The sequence below is a fragment of the Arvicanthis niloticus genome, chromosome 26, assembly GCF_011762505.2.
Source record: "Arvicanthis niloticus isolate mArvNil1 chromosome 26, mArvNil1.pat.X, whole genome shotgun sequence".
NCBI lineage: Eukaryota > Metazoa > Chordata > Mammalia > Rodentia > Muridae > Arvicanthis > Arvicanthis niloticus.
The window spans coordinates 24,554,775-24,576,549 of record NC_133434.1 but is presented as its reverse complement, the minus strand read 5'-3'; the positions used below and the strand labels follow the sequence as shown (position 1 = coordinate 24,576,549).

Here is a 21,775-nt window from a genome sequence, read left to right as displayed (position 1 = left end):
AGTATTGATAGACAGTTCCTCTCGATTTCTCTATTCAATAGAAGAAAATGCTCTGGACTCGTGTTTGAATATCCCATGTGACTATGGATGACACTCAACGAGGACCGAGTGACTAGCAGATTTCCTAGTTATTTTCCTGCACTTTGAATGAGAACAGCACCACAAACCTTTGAGTTTTTTCCTGGACTGACTCCTTTGACTGTAGGCTGATACCGCCCCAGGGTGTGGAACGCATGGAGGCATTGCTGCTGCAATATCTAGTTTTCTCTTGGGTGCTTGTTCACAACTTTTAAATTTTAGGATAGTTGTCTACCTTATTAGAGAGACTTGAGTCCCTCAAATCTTTGATTGGGGGATAAAAGTGAAACATCATGAAAGTATAACTGAATTCTATCTCTTTAAATAAATCATGTTTTTAATCTTCTTTTCTTTTTCTAAGATTCATTTTTTATATTTGTTTATGTGTGTGTATGTGGGTACGTACCCACAGAGGGCAGAAGAAGGTGTCAAATCCTTGGGAGCTGAGGTTATAGTCAGTTGCCTGATGTGGATGGAAACTGAACTAAGATCCTCTAGAGGAACAGTATATGTTCTTAACCACTGACACATCTCTTCAGATGTAACTCATGTGTTTTCAGGTCCATAAAAGAATAGAGTTTATAAAAAACAAACACAAACATATATTAGGTCCCAGCTGGTAGCTTAAAGCCTCCAAGGCTCTCTGTACCTTCACTGGATTCTTTCCTGCCTCTAAACACTGTTGCTTGGGAATTTAGCTTACTGGTAGACCAGTTCCTAGTATGTACAAGGCCCTGGACTCAATCCCAGCACTACAAATAATAACCATGATCATAGACAAAAATAAAGTGTTACTGATTCTGCAATCTGTTGTCCTTTCTATATGTGCTCTAAGGAAGTCATGGCTGACATAGTTTCAAATTAAATAGTATCAGATTAAAAGGGGGATACACACACATACACACACACACACACACACACACACACACACACACACACACACACACACATATATATATATATATATATATATATATATATATATATATATATATATATATATATATTCCTAAACTCCAACTGTTTCAGGAACTGAATAGAAATCTTCCCTGGAAACAAGTATCATTTATAGCAGGCACTTGAGAACTGCTTGTTGAATTGAAGAAAAAGAAGTTAACGATGCTAAGCTCCCAACGCTATACTTCAGAGACACTTCACAGAAGAAATGCTCTTTCTGCAGGAAAAAAAGAAAAGAAGAGGTACTCTTAGCTCAGCTTTTATGTGGGATTCTACAAGCTGAAAGGTCAGACTTTCAGAAACGCATTGCTCCAAGCTATTCGATGCTGTAATTAGTTCACTTAAACATGATGCAAAGCCACTGACTTTTAAGGGACGACAAAAGTGTACTGTGTACAGCACAGGACACTGCCATACATACAGCACAGGTATGAGCTGGAGCTGACCTGCTTTGGAGTGGAGTATTGCCATTGTGTGTAGGAAATGCCGTATGTACGAAAGGTCGTAAACATTCCCTTCAAGAGATCCCCATCAGAAAAGTGTCTAATCTATAGTCCACTACTTAGTCTTTTGCTTGAAGTTGAACTGTTTCTGTTTGTCCTTTTCTATTAGATTGAAGTCATGCTCCATTTGTTCATCTACATGTTCTCAGTGCCCAGCAGAAGCAAACATACAGCACCCCAGAATGTTGACTAGCAATGCAATGCTGAAGTAATTTTCTCTTGTTTGGTTCCAGAATTAAGTTAGTAAAAAGAAATGTCTCAATATATACCATAGTGTGTGTGTGTGTGAGTGTGTGTGTGTACATCAGATGTATAAATTATATAAATAGATATGTATGTACTTCACATGTATAAATTGTGTGTATGTGTGTTTCTAGGGATCCAACCTAGTACTTATGAGACAAAAGCAGGTAGATACTCATAGGCCTATAGAGAGTTATAGACCAGCCAACATTTTACAGCAAGATTCTGGCTATAAATAAATAAATAAATAAATAATAAATAAGTAAATAAATAAATAAATGGAGATATGTCATCTGGAATGCAGACAATAAAATCTAAAATTTAAAGTCTCAGAAAGTTCTAGACAGATGAGAGTCTGTCCAAGTATCTTATTCACTCACCTATCGTCTCACCCATCTCTCTCTCTCTCTCTCTCTCTCTCTCTCTCTCTCTCTCTCTCTCATCCATCTAATACTTACTTATTCAGTGTACACTTACAACCCATAGTTCCAAAAATATACATAAATATGTTGCCTTGACTTATTTAAATAAGTAAGACTGGGCTGGAGATTATTCAGTGATTAAAAGCACTTGCTTCTCTCTCAGAGGACCCTGGTTTGCTTCCCAGCAGAGAGTGCTGAACTCACAGCAATTGTGAATTTCAGCTCCAGCAGATGAGGTACCATTTTCCCACCTCTGCAGGTGCCTAGCATATGCATAGCACATGCAGGCAAAATGCCCATACACATAAACTAAATTAAATCATATATGTATCAATATATATACATACACATACAAATACATATACATATATATTCAAGTCCAGCATGATGGCTTAGCAGGTAAAGGCATCTGCTTTGAAGTTTGATCCCTGAAGCATGGTTTCTTCTGACTTCTACATAGAAGCTATGGCTCATGCACGCCCATGCACGCACACACACACACACACACACACACACACACACACCATCATCATCACTATTATCATTGTCACAAATAAAGTGAGATTTAAAATTTAAAGATAATTATAGAGACAAAAAGTGTATCTTTCTGCTCTTAGTATAATATTTTATAGTTCATATGATGTGGCATTTTTATTAAATTTATGAATATATTTAAAAACCTTTACAAATTTTTGAACAAAAACCAAAATCAAACTTCTCTTTCCACCTAAACAACTACCGTAAAAAAGAAAGTACATTCTGTACCCCGTTTCACATCTTTCTACCACAAGCTGGTAAGAAAAAATTCAAAGCCCCAATAGCTATAACAAATTTGACCTTCAATGTTGCCTCATATAAAAGGAAATTGTCTAGATATTCAGAAGAATCAGAAATCTTCAGTTTCTAAAACTCAAAAGCTCCTGATTCGCATGTGATCCCAGCACTGGAAAGGCAGGGGTAGGGTGATGGAGAGTTTGAGGCCAGCTTGAACTGCCTAGGAAAACTTCATCTCAAAAATAAACAAGCTGAGCACGGTGGCTCACACTGATCCTGCGGAGGCAGAAGAAATCTTTTGTGTTCAAATGCAGCCTGTGCTGCACAGGCTCAGGCTGGGATGGGCCTCTTCATACCTTGTATGAAGCAAACAGAGAAATACACAACACTTCTGTTCACAGCAACACAAATAAACCCATAGGCTTCCTCCCTTTATTGTAGAGTAAAGAAGGCTTTCGCCTTAGGTCGGATGCTATGTTATGCATCATCAATTACTTTGGTATCCTGTCTTTGCTCAGCACCTGTACAAAATGTTATAAATGTATTAGTCTTACCTCTGAAAATATTTAGAAAGAACTCCCACCCCCAAAAATTATAACATGGTTTAGAATACACTCCCAGTAAGGGGATGTGTATATGTTAGCCTCCTTCAGGTACGCTCTGCCAGTAATTTTATGTGGCCAAGTCATCTGTTTTAATATAATTTTACATGAGATTTTTGCTTATACTTTGTCTTTGTTCTGAACTGAATGTCTGCTGGAATTCTCCCAAGTAAACTAACTCAATTTTTCACTATGTCTACATTGTGGGACCACAGTCATCTCCCTCCAAACAAAGTTTATTATGACAGAAAACACAACAGGGAGGGAAAGGCCACACTGCTCATAAAAATAGCAGAATTGTTGAGATTATTTGGATACCCATTCTGAAAAAAGACCAGTTACGATATTTTGCATTATTGGTTACTGATTATTGACTCTCTTCCATAACTCCTTATTTTCTTTTCTCCCAAGTAGATAACTATTTTCTTCTCAGATATGAGATCTGTCTTTTCTCTAGGGTGAAGAGTTCCTCCCAATGGATTAGAAAGGGGGCATTCTTTGCCACATTGACCATATCAGTTGAGTCTTGAGTCTCTCCTCCAAGTCAATGTCAAGACAATGAGTCCTTCAAGCCTGACCAACTGAAGATCCAGGACTATTGATGATGATACTTACAGATACTAATAGTTACATTGAGTTCAGCTGCCACTTCAGCTTTGCGCCCAGAACCCCACTGGTCTATAAAAATCCATTCTATAAAGCATGGTGAATTTCTATTCACTTCTCAACTTTACACAACTAAGCAAACTTACACAAGACCTCAAACATTTTAACTCCATGGATTTCCTTTTTACTAAGAAAATTCATCCAGGAATTCTCTCCCAATTCCTACTTCTCCAAATCACAATGCTCAAAGCTCAGGCTAGACTGAGAATAAACAGATGGGCCTCAGCATCCACCCCACCCACGAAATGATCTAGATGAGCCACTCCTGTTAGCTTGTTGCTCAATCTAATCTTGCTAAAGAAAGAAACCTTTGGGTGTGGAAATTCTTAGTCAAATAAATTCCTAAAGAGAATGTTCAATAAGTGATGCCATCAAGGAGTATGTCACTATCCCAGAAAGACCTGAGTTCTGTGTTACTAAGGGTGAGCTCAGCACGGAGCCTGGGGAGATGACAGAAAACAACAGCTTCTAATTCTGCCCCATCCTCTTCGGCTCTCCTGCTGTGGCTCTGGGCACAAAGTCCTCTTCTGTGGATTCTTTATACATTATTTGTAAAAAGATAATTCATATGGTCTCAATCTCTTTGCTCTTGATTGCATGTTAATCTTTTGATCAAGTTTGGGTTTTTATGTTTAGTATTTTGTTTGTTTGTTTTGTTTGTTTGCTTGTTTTTCCTGAGATGAGGTCTAACTATGTAACCCTGTCTGGCCTGGAACTCCCTATGTAGAACAGGCTGGCCACAAAGTCATAGAAATCTGCCTGCTTCGGTCTCCCAGGTGCTAGATGTAAAAGTGTATATCACCACACTTGACTACTTCCTCCTTCTCCTCTTCTTCTTCTTCTTCTCCTTCTTCTTCTCTATAAATCCAAAAGCAACTCATAACTCAGAAGAAAAAAATGTATATTTGTGGCTAATGGGAAATTCAGAAACCAGGCAAGGGCCAAATTAAGTTGCATGAGGTGGAATTTATTCCGCAGTTAGTAGGGAGACCCATTAAAAAGAACTGTGTCTGGAGGAGCAGCACTCCTGTAGTTGGTAAACTCACCGAGGATCTCCTCCCTATTAGTCATCTGCTAAGTTATTTAATAAAAAGATGAGTGAGCTCTTACCCTGGAGGTGTCCACATTACACAGTGTCACAGTGGTTGGCCATTAATCCTCATGGACACTCATATACAAACAAACTTCAGGAGGGCTGGTTCTCAGGCTCGGACAACAACAGGGTCAGAGTGAAATATGTATGTCATCCAGCAGGAAGGTGTGAAGAGTCAAATGATATATCTTGGAGAATAACTATTTCCACAAATACTCATGAGGTCTGGGACTCTAGGTTGACTTTGGCCATTTAAAAAATACTGTTCCTTAAATTAGATAATAATGTGGACACTGGATGCTCTGTCTTCCCCAACACATGCCTCTTACTCATTACTTGAGATGGCTGGTTCTTTCTATAAATAATTTGACATTAGAACACTTTTAGCTGATGGAAACAAATGAAAGGGGGAAAAAAAAGATCAATGGTTTAACAACAGACTAGCAAGGACCCATACACGTTGGTTAGCCTGGGGGCATTATTAATACTTTCATCCATTGTTTCAGAGAGATGAGTCAAGTCTCTGTAGATTCATTTGACAGGCAACACAGAGTCAAAAACAACTTGACCTTTGTCCTTGATGATAATCTCTATTTTAGGTGTTTATTGCCTGTTTCTGGTTTTATGATTGTTGTTGGATTTGCTTTGTAGACCAGGCTGCCCTCAAATTCAGGAAATCCACCTGCTTCTGCCTTCCAAGTGTTGCCACCATGCTGGCCTGCCTGCCTGTCCTTTTCAACAGATTGTAAATTCTCTGAGGAGGAAAACCCTGTCTGTCTTGTTTGTAGCTGTTTTCTCGGCACATTGTTCAGTGCCTGTACAAAACAGTTGGTTCCGTTGTCTTACTTCCTTATACAGCAGTAACCTAGAGTGTGCTGAGATGATCAATCTCAGACAGCCAGGCATTAACGTGTATTAGAGCCACGTTTCCAGAGAAGGTAGCATTGATCACAGAGTGTGCATAGGTCATCATGAAGTAGAATGGAAGGGGTAAGGTAAACCAGAAAGAACGGAACCCCATGAGCAAAATCAAAGCCTTCTGTAGAAGTCAGTTTCTCTGTGTTGAACGGAAACTCTTATTTATGAAGATGTTCTACATAACTGAAAATAGGACTGAGAGAATGGGGGTGGGTGTTCAGGAGTTAGGCATTCCACTGTGCGGTAGTGTTACCCCAGATAACTGCAGAGAGGGATATCTATAATTCATCCCGTTATACTTAAACTTGTAATGAGCTATTGTTTATGAAGCCCTGGATGAAACACAGGTATGGACCTAGGAAGACCGACCTGAGCTCTCAGTTACAACTAATTAAAGAGCTGGCTCTTTGACAACTTGACCTGACCTGTCCAAGAGTCAGGGGAGGAAGGGGATGCCTGGGAGTTAGAACACATAAAAAAGCAAGTGAGGGTTGGGTATCCGGATTGGGAGGAGGTTGGAGATGAACTAAAAACAAACTTTGACTTCTGGACAGTCCTCCAGGAAGGAACTGGAGAACGTGCCCTGTCTTAGATTCTTCAGGTATCCCACTGACAGGTCTCCCCGGGTTCACAGCCCTGGGCTTCTTTAGGGATGGTCGACTCTGACTCCTGCACAATTAAACTAGGCCACTGCGCGAAAGTGCGCAGTTTTAACCCTTTCATCCCACATTCTGGCGGGGGGGTGGGGGGGGGACTGCGCTCACTCCTCCCCACCGCGCCCGCGCCCCGGGGTTCCGCGACTGAGCATGCTCAGTAGCCGCCCGCGTCTTGCTCCCAGGGAAACCTCTGCACGCCCTCCTCAGCTGCTCTTGGTCGCCTCCTCTCTGCCTGCTGCCCGGGGTGCATCCCAGCTTGCAGGGCTCCACGCGACCCAGATTCCCGCCCCGCCCCCGCCCCTCCCGCGCCCGCAGCCAGTGCGGCAGCCGCGGCAGCCTCTGTCCAGCATCCGCGCGGGGATCAGTCGCGGCGATCACGGCCGCTAGTGAGTAGCAGAAGCGAAGGCTGAGATGGAGACCACACTGTCGCGATCCCAGAGCTGCTGAGCCCACCGCTGTCCCTGCCCCCGGTGAGTCGTGACCCCCAGAGGAGCCAAGGGTGAATGTCCTTGGAGAAAAGAGAGGTGTCGGCTGACCTGTGTAGGGTACAAAAGAAATAGGGACAGAAGGGAAGTGGATGAAAGTGCGCACTACCTGGGTGCAGGAGCGCCGGAGTCACCCAAGACTATAGTCCTGTTTCTCATCCTGAGCCGGGAAATTAACACCGGTGGCGCTTCGGGTCAGCGCTGGAAGCTGTTTGCGTCCCCGGGGGCGCGGGTCGCCTAGCGACTGAACGCCACTACTGCTGGTGCCTAGGGAAGGATCCCAAGCGGGGACAAAGGGCGGCCTGGTTGGGGCCAGTGGAGGGTCCTGGCCCTCCGGGGAGCCCTCTGTCCTGCTGGTCAGGCCTCGGGCGGTGCCAGTAGCAGAGCTGTAGGCTGGAGGTCTCTGAGCCTCCACCCTGAGCCAGGTCTGCTGAGCTGGCGAGCGCACCTCCTCCCACTCTGGGAAACTCCACTCTTGGAGCATCTCCCGGGCAGGTGCAGTTGAACAGGCAGGCGGAAAACAGCCCTGAGAGCTGTTAAAACAGAAACAGTGAAGCGAGGTGTGCTGTTTTTCCTAGTGGCTTTATTTCCAAGTGTGGGCACTGGCTGCTCCCCCTCTTCGTGTTTCTGCTCAACCTCTAAGTGGCGAGTCCGGTAACAGACCTTATGAATATTTCAGAAACGACCTCACAGACTCGCTCGCTTCAGATCAAGTTTAATGAATATGTGTGTAAGCCTTTCTGCCCCGCACAGACAGATAGAAGCCCTGGCCACTGCTTGGAGCTTTCCAAATTTCATCTTTTCCCCCACATCAATAGAGAAAAAGACATTGCAGATCCCTGCAAACCTTAGACTGGTCTCATAAATTGGGGCTGTCATTTGGAGAGACCGATTTTAGGCAGCCATCCAGGCTTTGTTCTGCATCTCAGCAGCGTGTGCATGTTGTGTTGGTCGCTTAACAACCATCCTTAACTGCTATTGCCAATATGGTGGAAAGCAGGTAGCATGCCTACATTGGGATAAACGTCATTATTCCTTGTTGTCTTATGACAACACGGAGTAACAACAGTCTTAGTCATTTTCTCCCTAGAAGTTTCCTTTTGAGATCAATCTGGTTGAAATTTTGCCAAAGGCACACATTCTTGTTATTCCTCATCCTTAGGAGATATTTCTTCTTAACCTGTCTTATAGGGGAAAAACGAATGCTTTCTCTGTAAGACATTTCTGTTAAGAGCAGCAAAATAATGTTTTATTTCAGGGAACTTTCTGGATTGTAGCAGACTCACACTTTGAACTATATAACTAGTGTGCCATCACAATTAACCAGTAAACTGACACACTGCATAGTTGTCAGTATCCTAAGACGGTACTCATTTACAGACAGTCAGCTCCCCCCAACCCCAGGTGTGTGGGAGACAGATAGATAATCTTGACCCATCTATAAGGAATTCTTTTGTTGACCGAAAGCTCAAGCCTTCTTGTGAAGAATGAGAGAGGCAATGATTCTCTCTTGCAAGTTCGCACATACAAGGAGGAGGCTGAGGGGCTTCAGTTTGCATACATATGTTTCACATTTAGGAAACGTTCTTCCCACAAAGACCTACTGCAGTTACATCACGGGCTCCACCCCGCCTGGCAGGCTGCTTCCCTCAGTAGGAGAACAGTGTGTGTTGCTGTATTCAATTGATGAAGAGAAAAACCCTGAAATGAAATTTGCTCATTTTCTCTATTGTGTCTTGCTGATTCAACTAAAAGAATATATGAACGTTAGTTTTTCAAGAGATTTTGAAGCCAGCATCAGTGTCTGTGCTACTGTGCTAAAAATCGTTGATAGGTGGTATTATAAAGGAATTCTATAAAATTAACAAAATAAGGGAACTAGTATGTAACAGGCAACATCTCCTAAAGCATGTCACCAAATTGCTCAGAAAGAAACCCAGCTGCATTCACAGATGTAGAAATCTGGCTAATTGAGAAGCTTGCAGAGCTCAGACACAAACTTCCAGGTGTGTCAAGGAAGCAGACCCTGCATCCTCCAAGGTTTTGTGTTTTTTGTTTGGTTGGTTTTTGGTTTTTGGTTTCACTTTTAGGGTTGTTAGATTTAGCAAATAGAAATTCAGGTTGCTTCACTAAATTTAAATTTCAGATCAGCAGCAGATACTGTTTTAATTTAAACATGTCACTATGATACTTGGAATTATACTTTTAAAATTATTAGCTGTTTCTCTGAAATTTAGTTTGGATTGAGCAGACATTATTTTTTTTCTGGAAACCCTATAATGAAAACATTTCTTTCCTCCCTTTTTTTGGGTCACTTATGGGTTGAAAAAGAACAAAGTGGAGCAGAAGTCATATGCTGCTCTGCAGACAATCTGGGGCAAGCTCAGCTCTTGAGCTATAGAGAGTAACTCGCGCCTGAAAGTGGGAATTCTCTGCTCTGCACGTATTTGCCAAATACTTCTTGTTAGGTTCTGTAGGAGTTGCAAAGAACCCAAAGATAAGAAGAAACAGACTCTGGAGATGGATTTACATCAACTTATGTAGGAGTTGCTTTGCCAGAAGTGTGAGGTGTGTGTGTGTGTGTGTGTGTGTGTGTGTGTGTGTGTGTAATGTAAGAGCCTGGGGAAGACACAGAATTCTGCTAGACACCTCCACTCAAGGAATGGCATCTTCAGCTGTGCAGCAGGGTTGACAGGGATGGCCTCAGATATGAGAATGAGTCCATAACATGAGAGAAAGAAGTGAAGAGAGTATCGTGGGAGCCAGATGGAGCTACAAGTTACAGGATTTTACCCACCCGTCTCAGTTAGAAAAACAAAATGGCCCTCTGGTGTTCTGAATACAGTGTTTCACAACACACCCCTCCCCATCTTCCGACTCTTACACTGGTTCCCTCTCCCCCTCCCCGCCCCCGAGAAAGACTTTTAAATAGTTCTTAATGGGAAAGAAGAAGGAACTGAGATGAGACACTTGTAGGGACTGGCAAACAGCAGTTTGGGCAAAGCTATTCCACTGAATTTTTTAAAAAAATAAAAAACTTTTTAATTTATTATTTTAATGTGTGTGAGTGTTTTGCCTACATGTATGTCTGTACATGTATGTCTGTATACCAAGTGTGTCCCTGGTGCCTTTGGGGGCTATAAAAGGACAATGGATCTTCTGGAACTGAAATTACAGTTGATTGTGAGCTACCATGTGGGTGCCAGGATCTGAACCTGGGTCCTCTTGAAGAGTAGCCAGTGCTCTTAACCACTGAGCCATCTCTCCAGCTCCTCTCACTGTATATTACAAAGCAGGTGGTCTGCCCTTTGACTGACATGATGGGGTCCTCTTTCATTATTCCACTGGCGTCCTGGTCTCTTCAGATTAAACCAAAGCAAACCAAACCAAACAAACAAAAAGATCACCCCACAGTATTGAAATGCACTGCCCCTTTATGTTTTTACTTTTGCATAAATGTAGATATTTAAATGTATCCTATGAGATGCCAATCAATACTCCATTTCTCTTGGTACAATTTCTTGAAATAAGATAAGCATATGTTTGGGTTTTGGAAAATCTGTTGCTCTAAGTGAGAAAAGACATTAAATTGCTATCATTTTCTGTTTCTGTTGAATTATCTTTGCGGAAGCAGATGCCGGTGATGGAGAAGTATATTTTACAAAAAATAGCACCATGTGAAAATGACCATATGCTTGTAGTATCAGAGAGTACCTACTTAGTGTTCCGAAGGAAATTAATTCCTAAACAATGCCACAACAAAGACAACTGTGCCTGCAAAGACACTGAGAATAGTGTGGTTGAGTACCAGCACGGAATACTGGATGGAAGTTGATGGTTACACCCATGCGGTTGGTGTAGAGACCAGCCACTCATTTCTTCATGATTCTAACTGGCAAAACTCCAATGCCCAGGAACAAAATGCCAATTTAGATTACCCTTCCATCAAGAAACCTGGTGATTTAGTAGTCTCCATTCAGAAGAGCCTCAAATGTGTGGCTAATTTTCACTTTTTTTCTTTTTTAAATGGTACTGGGGAGGACACCTAGGGTTTTATGCCAGGTAAACACTTTAGTACTAAGCTGTATTACATCTCTAAATGAAAAATCTCTCTTTGTTTTGAAACAGTTTCACTAAGTACTCAGGGTGGCCTTGAACTTTCTCTGTAGTCAACAAAGGTCCTGAACATGCGGTCCCACTGCTTCAGTTTTGAATAACTGGGATTTACAGGTCCAGTTCAGATTGTAACATAAATTCTCAAAATCATAAAAATTACCCTGCACTGAAACATATCATGAAATAGTCTTATTGAATTATCGAATGAATGACCATCCTATAAGATGGAACAGAAAATGGTCTAATCTAGGAATTTACACCAGTCCTCTTTGCAGAAAGTCAAACATTTTTCTACCTTAATTTCCTGCCATAATTCTGAGATTGAGTGAGAGAGAAGAAACAGTGACCAAGGGACATACTGAAATTATTAAAGTTCAAGGCAATTAGAGCCTGGGTCATATTTTCAACATGGTTTCCTGTGGACATACACAGCTTATTACAAGAAGACTTACTACAGTGGTCCCCAGAGACAGCTGATGTGACTAACACCCAGAGAGCCTAAGGTAATACCAGATGCTCATTCTGTCAAGTTCTTAGTAAACATCCTGAATCCAAACATTCTGTGTACAGAATGTTTTGTGTCCCATGAGCAAGTAACCTTCCAGCCCCCTCATGCTGACTGTAGGCAAATAACACTAATGCTAGTATCTTTGCTGTAAAACAGAAGATATGAACGTTATAAATAATGACATGATGCCAACCCTGATGTCTGTATCTATAAAATAAACTTGAGGCCTTTGCTGTTCTAGTTTTGTTCTCAAACAAATTAGAAAACTTATATTAAGTGGGTATGCTCTATATGATGCTTTCCATGGCATTGAAATGATAACACATATCGGATTGTCTTAATTTTTACATTTTAGAGGTGGAACAGTTTGCTTGTTACCTAACTATAATTTATTAAGTTCCTCTTAAAAATAAGTCTCAGCTGGAGGTGGCGGTGCACACACCTTTAGTCCCAGCATTTAGGAAGCAGAGGCAGGTAGATCTCTATTTGTTTAAGACCAGCCTGGTACACATAATAACTTTTTGGCCAGGCAGAAACCCTATCTCAAAAAAAAAAAAAGTCTCAGAAGGACAAATACAAATACCCCAAAAACAAAAAACAAAAATTAGTCTCTTGTAATCAAGGAACATACAGAAGACACAACGTCAAGCCTGATGATCTGACTTTGATCACTGGGCTCCACGTAGTGGAAGATGAGAACCAAGTCCAGCTGTTTGTCCTCTGATCTCCACAGACACTATGATATATGACTGTGCACACTCAAGTACACATACACACCCATACACACACACACACACACACACACACACACACACACACACCAAACTAAAGAAATAAGAATACTTTTTAAGATCAGTCATAAGTAAGCTAATGACGCAGATTCAGGGTTCTTCACATACTCTTGCAGTGACGTTTTCGTTTTAATTATTAGGCTGAACTTATTAATTAAAACACCTGACATAGAGCTTATTTAAGCCAGTCTCCTCCCTAGTTTTCCTTGTAAAACTAGTTGGTGAGAAAACTGACTCTTTACAAATATCTGTGTCTGTGTATGTGTGAGGGTGCCAGTGTCAGAAGTCAAGAGGACATCAAACCTCTTGGCACTAGAGCTACAGACAGTTGACATGGGTCTAAGAACTATAGTCCTCTGAAACAATAGTGTGTGCCCCAGATCACCGTACCAACCCTCCAGCTCCTGCCGTGTGTTTTGAAGGTTTTGTTCATGATGAAGCCAATCATTTGTTTGCCTCACAGGTGTTTCAATTGGGGCATTCATCTAACAGATGTCATCAAAGACAAGAACTCTGTTCACTGCATCTTTTATTTATTTTTTTTACCCACCAGTCGGCATTGTAAATATTTGAAGTGTAAATCAGCCATTGCAGTGAGCACGTTTATTACCCCTTTTCTTTTAAAACAGAGAGCTATTCTATTCATAATCTGAAAGACAGATTTTTGAAAAATTGTATAGTGTAGTAGACCCATTATTTTCTTGTTCTGTTTTTATTTGTTGTGTTATTTGAGACAGGATCTCTCTATTGTGGAGCTCTGGCTGGCCATGAACTCACAGAGATCTTCCTGCCTCTGCTTCCCAGTGACTGTACTCTGATGTCTACTTTTTAAAATAATATTTTATTTATTCTTTGAGAATTTTATCTAATTATACAATGAATTTTAATGATCCACCTTTCCTTCCCCCTCCAGGTCCCACCAAACCCTACCAACACATCCTCTCCCAAATTCGCACTATTTCTTGCTCTCTATGTTCCTTTCTTTCTCTTTCTTCTTCCTCCCTTCCTTTCTTTGTTTTCTTTTTAAATACTTCACTGAGTCAAATTAGTGCTATCTATCTGCCTATGGGTCTGGGCCCATGCACTGGAAGAGAATAGACAGCCCATCACCAGCCAAGCCTATCAGCAGACATACACCAAAGAAAAATGACTCTCCTCTGGTGGTCATTAACTGCCAATAGAGCTTAGGCTAAAGATGATGCCTTTTGAGCCCTGCCCATATCCCTATGGAATTTTGACTATCTTGGTCTGCTGTAGTCAAGAGCTTCTGTGAGTTCAAGAGTACAATGATGATGTCATGTCTGGACAGCATTCAACACCACTCTTCCCATGCTCCAGTGACTACATTCTTTCTGCTCTATCTTCCATGATGTTTCCTGAGTCTTGGGAGGGAAGCTGTTGTTGTGTATATCTGATTAGCCATCCACAGCCATTTATTCTCAGCACTTGCACCAATTTTGAGTCTCTGTATTAACTGCTGCCCATTACAAAAAGAAGCTTCTCTGACCAAGGTTGGGAGCAGCACTAATATGGGCGTAACACAGATATTTAAAATGCAACACGACCACTTGGCAAAACAGCCATGATGGGTTCTTCCAGTGGCCTACCACCATCTCAGAGACAGGCTCACAGGGTCTGGTACACATGGCCCCTTGGAGAGCATGTCTAACATCCAATTAGAAAACAGTTGGTTACCTCCAGAACAGTGCTCTTGTGCCAGCAGCCTAGCTTGCCTGGCAGGTCAGGTTTGTATTATGCAGGCTGTAGTGCTAGGTAAGACTAGTGTCTTTCTCTTCTAGTGGCTTGCATAACACATTCTAGAACTACAAAAGCTCACCAGCAGGAAAGAAGTTTCCTGATCAGTTCCAGATGGATTTCTTTAAATCCTGCAACCAAAGTGGGACACTTGGGTTTTAATTTTAAAGTGTCTCTATTAGCCTGAAGATTCATTAAAATTTTAAAGCTTTAAAAAAAATGCAAGCAATTACTTTTGGTTGTGAAACTTAATCATAGGGTCTCTTAAAACAGTAAGCAGTCATTAGAACTGTTTTAATTGAGATGTATATTACATGCCATAATTTAAAAGCCCTTTATTAAAATACCTAACACAGAAGCCTTCATATCTGTTCTGTGTATAATGTGTGCATAGTCCAATGTGCGAACCCAATAAATACTAGTCAAGATTTAACAAGACCGAAGGTTACAGCTTAGATGCCATTCTAGACTGTACCAGATATTTCCTCTACTATTCTTTTAAATGATAGTTAATCTAGAAGTGTATATGATAGATTTATATATATATATATATATATATATATATATATATATATATATATCAAATCCTTAGGGGATAGAGTTTGTCAATTAGTCTCTTGAACAATCAGAGAGTGAGCTACAGAATTTAAATCTGAGAAGTGGTTTCATTCTGGCCAACTATGTTGACAATATGTGGAATTTAGAATTTAAAATCAATTCCAAGACCAGAGTGTGGAAGTACCAGTTCAGCCACTGTTGGATTATGGAAACAATGTAAATTCACTGGATATTAACAGAAGAACTTTTGGTTGGGTTTATAAATGATCCAAGCTCAAATCAAAGAGGATCAGAAAGAAAATGTACAGCACACTATAGTGACTCACTTAGGACAGCTCAGGATTCGTCAGAAGAAAGAATGACTCCCTGAGTAGGACTTGGACTCAGATGAACTAAACATCACCACTGTAGGCTTCAAATTGAGTTCCTAGGTGTTTGCACATGAGTTTGCCAATGTCTAATTCAACTTAACAAACTATATGCAACAGATAGCTATTGTACCTCTGTCCTTCATTTTAAAATTCATATATAACTTTATTATTTTATACTTAATTATTGCTTAGACAACTGACAGTCATAAATCAATCAACAATTAAATAAGTGTATCTATTCTGTGACTACCACTGGGTATTTCCAGAATATTCCTTACTTATGTAACTCGTATTTGAAATTGTTCATTCTAAAGAATGTTTTTCAGCAGCCATATAATTAGGCATGTGTCTTAAGTTGTAAATCTAATTGAGCAAGACAGTGGGTGTGTAGTCTCAGGCATCCCTCTGCATCATGATTTGGCTTTCAGGGACATTTGTTTATACTATAGAATGGGCATTTTTAAACAGGGGCTTCAAAATCCTATTTTATCCTGAGAACTGTATTCATTGCTATACAGAGAAACAGAACCAAGAGGAGATAGGCACATTTGTGCACACACATAAACATGTATTCTCTCTCTCTCTCTCTCTCTCTCTCTCTCTCTCTCTCTCTCTCTCTCTCTGTGTGTGTGTGTGTGTAGATTTATTATAAGAATAGAAATGGGCTCTTTGGATTGTAGCAGCTGAAAAGTTCACAGTCTGTTGTCTGCAAACAAGAGACCCAGAGCAGAGAAGCTGTTGTAATTCTATCCAAAGGCAAGAAGACATCACTGTCTCAGCCTACCATGTGAGAAGCAAAACCCTCCTTCCTCCTTTTTGTTTCATTCAGATTCATAGCAGATTGGATAATATCGACCCACACTGGGAAGAGAAATATGCTTTATTGAGTGTAGGAATTCAAGCACTGATGTTATACAAACAGTACATTCAGAGCCATACCCAGAAATAATGTAACTGGAACTCCTTGCCCCAGTCAAGTTGACACATGAAATTAACCACCATGGGACTTTCCTGTATTACATAACAGATCCCAATTTATACAGCAGGAATTGAAAGTGCCAAATGTTTCCTTTTTCATACATGCTTGAGCCTTAGACCTTTTTTGGGCATCCATTCCAGGGGTTGCAGCCATTAAAGCCACTCTACCAATGTGAGACAGTGTGGAAGCAGTACCAGTCTGCTGGTGGCCATAGGGGTTTCTTTTCTTTCCTTCTCTTTTCTTCTCTTCTCCTCTCCTCTCCTCTCCTCTCCTCTCCTCTCTTCTCTTCTATTCCTCCTCCTCCTCCTCTTCCTCCTCCTCCTCCTCCTCCTCCTCCTCCTCCTCCTCCTCCTCCTCCTCTTCTTCTTCTTCTTCTTCTTCTTCTTCTTCTTCTTCTTCTTCTTCTTCTTCTTCTTCTTCTTCTTCCTCTCTCTCTCTCTCTCTCTCTCTCTCTCTCTCTCTCTCTCTCTCTTTCCTTTTGCTTATATAGTTTCCAAACCTGATTTCTTTGCCCACCTGAAAATCTGGGAATTATTTTATAACAAATGAATTTTCTGCTTAGATAAGAGAGAACGAGTGGCCGGGCAGTGGTGGCGCATGCCTTTAATCCCAGCACTTGGGAAGCAGAGGCAGGTGGATTTCTGAGTTCGAGGCTAGCCTGGTCTACAGAGTGAGTTCCAGGACAGCCAGGGCTACACAGAGAAACTCTGTCTCAAAAAAACAAAACAAAACACAAACACAAACAAAAACAAAAAAAAAGAGAGAGAACGAGTTTGTTTTGTTTGGATTTGAGTTTTTGAGACAGTAGCCCAGGCTGGCTTTGAACTCTAGTCAATCTACCTGCCTGAGCTTCTTGAGTGTTGGGATTATAGGTAAGATCTATCTTAGCCCACTAGTTTCTGTTTCTGCAATAGTAAACCCCACATGGGGCTAACCCCGTGCTGATGGAGGGGTATTCACCAACCACTAGGAATCTGAGAGCCTCAAGTTGGGGAAGATGTTTATCCATTCTCAAAGTGTTCATGAAAGAAGTCACCTTGTTGGACATAAGCTAATAGTCTGGGGACAAGTTGAAAAAGGTAGGAACCCTGACAGCAAACTGAAGATGGAGACATGAATCTGTGAACGTGGTGATTTTAAAGATGGCTCCAGTTTGAAAGTGGGAGGTTGGTATAAGAAAGGATAATTGTCAGAACAATAAATACTGTGTTTCATCTCTTCCAAGAGGCAACGATTTTCTTTCCTATTTAATGTTTAAAGTTTGGAAGTTGCTGCGAATGTGTCATGCGTTGATCACCACCATTCTGGTCCTGGTGGTTTCCCCAACTGTATTTAGCTGAACCTAGGATGTCAATGGTAATCGGAATAAAAAGCTCAGTAAGGAACTGGGGAGAAGACTCATTCTGTAAAGCACTTGCCACACAAGTGTGAGGACCTGAGTCTGGGTCTCCATGTAAAACTCCAGGTGCAGCGCCTGCAGCACTAGAGCAGAGGAGGCAGATATAAGAGAGGCAAGAGAGTCCTGGGGTCGATTTTGCCAAATCGGTGAGTTCTGGGTTCAGTGAGAGACTCTATCTTAAAAAAAAAAAAAAAAAAAAAAAAAAAAAAAAAAAAAAAAAAAAAAGACAGCAAGCAGTTGAAGACACCTCTGGCTCTCATAGCCACCTGCACTCATGTGCACATAACCAATGACAGACATGCACACATACACAAAACTAAAACTAAGGAAATAAATACATGAAAGGAGGGTTTTATTTATACCAGGATAATGCTTTCACATCACTTAAAGCATCATAATAGTCAGACTTGGTCATACGGCCTCCAGTCCTTCTCCACTCCAGATTTGTGTTTATCAAGAAAGTACATTTTACTTTTAATGTAAGAAACTGTGTCCACATATTCACTGTCTTCAGTTGTGATCTTTCTTTAGAATTTTAATTTTCAAAATGAAAAATATGGGTAATATTTTGTGTCAAGTGCACTATTCTATTTTTAGATTTCCATTCTATTTGTAGACTTCCAGGGTCTTTTAAAAGTCAGAGACAGAGTTCGTCAGCTGTGCTCACCAATGCTTCACTGCCTTGGGAGGCAGACGAGCACATGCTGTTGAAGGTGGTCATAAGTAAATTTATGGGCGGCCTTGACTTGTACTGCAAATGTGGACTGCCTGCTATAAATCTCAAAATAAGCCCCAGATGAGTGTTTACGTCCGAGGAAGGGAAAACCTCCCGAGTTGTCATGTTCATGCATGTCAGCAGGGCAGTTCTGAAGCTAGTTGCCGAGAAAAGAGGAAAGAAAGGCTCTGGAGCTTGGCCTCAGGGGAATGGCTCCGTGTGAGCATGACACCTCTGGTGAATATGCTCCGTGCCATGTGTGAACAGTCACTGTTCCATTACAAAGACTTTCTTCATTCCCTGGAGTGGTAATTTTTCATATTGCTAGTTTTCAGTCCTTATGTGAATACCTTAAACCCCAAATTGTATATTATCCATGCTCCGAATGTGCACAGCCTTGGGATTTTTCTTCTCCTTTTCACTCCATCTTGCCCCTCCGAAGCCTTACTAATTCCTTCCTTTCCCTGTCCTTTTTGTCGAATGTGTTCTCTTGTTTGCATTGTATCCTTTTAAAATGACGAGTCTCTCATCTTGTAGAGATTGGTTACTTCTCAGGACTTGATCAGCAGGCTGAAAATAGACATTATCTGAATTTGCTAATTTAGATCTATTTACTCACCCAACCAAAATCTGACGCTAGACTCGTTTGATCTGAAAAGATTGATGGTGCTCTTGTTTGGTGTGTGACTCTGCCTGCCGCAGCAGTTCACGAAGGTTATTTTTGCCCAGACTCCTCACCCACCATCCATGTCCTTGCTTCGTGTCCCATGCAGATGTGTTTCCTGCTGGCATGCTCATTTTGGAGGGGGGAGTTTTTTCCCTAACATTTTGGGAACCATCTATAGACGAGCATACATTCAAAGCATAATAAAGAATTGATGTGAACTGAGCTTATCTGATCTTTAAACCATACCAGCTTCAGGCATTTGTTAGCATGAGCCTTTCCAAGGGCACGAGCCTTTCCGAGGGTGCTCACCTTTCCCCTCCATTTTGTCTTTTCTACCTAAATATACTGAGGACGGGATGGGTCAAAAAAAAACACATCTATTTCTTTTTCTTAAAACAATATTTATTTTACATCTATTTTATGTGAAGGTGTTTTACCTGCACTGTATACCTATGTACCACATGCGTGCAGTGCCTGAGGAGGCCAAAAGAGAGTGTAGGATCGATCCCCTGGGGCTGGCACTATGGAAGGTTATAAGCCACCATGTAAATACTGGGAGTCAACCCCTGGTCCTCTGGAAGAGCAGGCAGTACTCTTAACCACTGAGCCATCTCTCCAGGCCCACTTTATGACTGTTTTTAGTAAAGTCCTAAATCTCTACCTGACTGAGGAATGCCATCTCTATTTTTATTGCGTCATGTCCTTAAAAGACCATAAACATGCAAAGTCAGGCATTCCTGGAAGCTGATCTTCCAGCTTGGGATACACGTGAGACCCACACCTTGATGGCTTCCTGGCTTTGCACTCTAGTGTAAATGAAGTGTAGTTTTTACTCTCTTTTCCGTGTCTATCTGGAATATTGTACCATGTGGCTTCTAGAGGCATCTATGAAGAGTTACACTGCATCTGAATCTCAACTCTGTTTCTGTTAACCAGAGCCCTTCCTTGGAAGGTCCCTTAACCTCTCCAGCTTGATTTCCCCAGCTACAAAATGGAGACAATAATTATGATTCACTTCATGAAGTGGCCAGGATTGAGTTTATACAAGCAAAACCCATTGGTTGTTGCCCATCTTTTAGCAAGTTGGGTGTAGATATTAGTTGTTATTAACTCTACAACCTTAAACTAAGATTTAATTCTTGAGGTCGGATTTTATACCAGGTGGAGGTAGCACATGCCTTAAGTCCCAGAACTTGGGAGGCAGAGAACCAGATTTTTTTTTATAAATGTATTCTATATAAATGTTTTTAAATAGCGGGATATTCATATTGGGCAGATGTTAGAATGAAGTAGTATTCACTTTGTGGGTTGTATTTTATGTATATGCGAGCACCACAAGCCCATAAGCATTTTGGTTGTTAGAGCATACAGTCAGTTAAAATTTGAAGACTGGGCAGAAGGCAGGTTTTTCTTTTGCCTTTCTGCCCCCACCCCCCATATAGGGATTAAAATTTTGAAGAAAAGATTTTGGCTGCCTCTAGTAGAGTTCCCTGGGGTGTTCAATGGGAGGATGGAAGAGATGGGTTTACTCTGTGGTACTTTACAAAGAACCACAGGGAACTCCATACTCAAAGAAGGCAGCGCTGGTCCCCTGATGTTGGGGGGCCAGGGACCTTTCAGAAGCCATGGACCAGTGATCACTGTCCCTTCCCTCTCAGCTGGAAAAAGAGAGAAGAGACAGATAACAGCACAGCCCCATACTGAATACCAGCTCTCTGGGTGTTTGATCAGCAAGCTCAGCCATTTGATCTTTCTCTTTGGATCTGCTCAGCTCTGTACACAGGGAGACAAGTCACTGCAGGGCCCTGCCAAGCATCACAAGCCTAGTCCATCATTGTGTTCGTTATCCTAGGGAAAATAAGAGATAGGTCTTCTTTTTCTTCCAGGTGGGAAATTTAGAGTTTGTTTTACTAGTGTTATCAATTGATGCTTTTAGCATGCATTTTCCTAAGAAAGACAAGAGCATTCATTCATTCTGAAAAACACCACAGAGAGAGCACAGCACACCAGACACCGTGGAGCTTAGGAGCCTGGGCAGGAAAGAAATAAGAAAAAGATCACTTGGAGGGGGGATGGGGAGAGAGTAAAAAGATGGCATAGTAGGTAAGAGAGCTTGCTGCACGGGCTGAACATAGATGCAGGCACCTGTAACCCTAGCACTGGCAGGGGAAGAGACAGGAGGATTGCTGGGACTTAATGCACAAGTCTCTTAAAAGGTCAAGCTCCAGATTCAGTGAGAGACCTTGCTTCAGGGAAATAAGCAAGACAGTCATAGAACAGAACATTTGACATTCTCCTTTGGCCTCCAGGTAAGCACATAAGTCTCTCCCCCCCCCTCCGTCTCTCTCTCTCTTTCTCCCTCCCTCCCTCCCTTCCTCTCCATCTCCCTCCTTCCTTTTTTCCTCTCTCTCTCTCTCTCTCTCTCTCTCTCTCTCTCTCTCTCTCTCTCTCTTTAGGTTTTTGAAACAATATTAAGAATGCAGAATCCAACAGAAAGTTATGATGTCCACCCTAGAATA

General features: G+C 41.5%; 1 protein-coding gene and 1 long non-coding RNA gene across 4 annotated transcripts in view; one reads left to right on the top strand and one right to left on the bottom strand.

Annotated features, from left to right (window-relative positions):
- Positions 1-2,820: 2,820 nt before the first annotated feature.
- Positions 2,821-7,608, bottom strand: LOC143439217 (uncharacterized). The gene is made up of 2 exons (XR_013107566.1): positions 7,507-7,608; positions 2,821-7,420 (listed from the first exon to the last, which is right to left on the bottom strand). It is a non-coding gene; the product is annotated as an uncharacterized LOC143439217 (long non-coding RNA).
- Elmod1 (ELMO domain containing 1) overlaps positions 7,117-21,775 on the top strand; it is a 57,536-nt gene continuing 42,877 nt past the window's right edge. The window contains exon 1 of one of the 3 annotated variants that reach the window (XM_076925239.1): positions 7,117-7,382. The gene's annotated coding sequence lies outside the window, so the exon portion shown is untranslated. The remainder of the gene's footprint in view (positions 7,383-21,775) is intronic. The other 2 variants (XM_076925238.1, XM_076925240.1) reach the window with 2 other exon arrangements.